We start from the raw sequence: 645 nt of genomic DNA, 5'->3' as shown, positions 1-645 counted from the left end.
GGAAGCTTCTCAGCTGACATGGGAAGCAAATGTTGTACAGTCTTATGGGGTCTTTCCTGGGGCTGACTGGTTTATAGCTGGAAAAAAAAATTCTCAGCTGGTTTCAGTAGCTATTTGTTACCAACTTAAAGAACAGGTTCTTCAAGGTAAGCTGAAAATGACAACTGGAAAATAAACATGGGCCACTTGGTGTGTGTCCTTTATTGGACTGAAATGTGACCCATGTGCCGAGAGGTTAAGGGGTTAACTTGTGCTTCAGTTATTACTGCCCATGAAAAAAATCCTGGGTAAACTCAGAGCTCATCACTGTAATAGTGGGGTGAGGTAGCTCTGAAACCTATCATGCTGCTTCACGTGGCTCTCTAATGATAGGTGATAACCATGACACTCAAGAAGCTGGGTATCAACTGCTTAGGCTTTTAAGAACTGATGTCAAAAAGCATTGAGCCACTGCTCTCTACTTGCTCTGGTTGTCACTCTGAGCTCATAAGAAAAGCATCAGGCATGTTTACACATGGCAAAGTTATTAAGGGCCCTCACAGAAGGGTTTTAAAGGGTGGAGTCTCACCTGGAAGATGGCTGGCTTGATCTTAGCCCTTTTCTTCTGGCTGGAAGACCTACCTCATAAAAACTGAAATGGGCCCT

The sequence above is a fragment of the Falco punctatus genome (genome assembly GCF_963210335.1).
Source record: "Falco punctatus genome assembly, chromosome: 14".
Lineage (NCBI taxonomy): Eukaryota > Metazoa > Chordata > Aves > Falconiformes > Falconidae > Falco > Falco punctatus.
Note: the sequence above shows the minus strand (reverse complement) of the source record.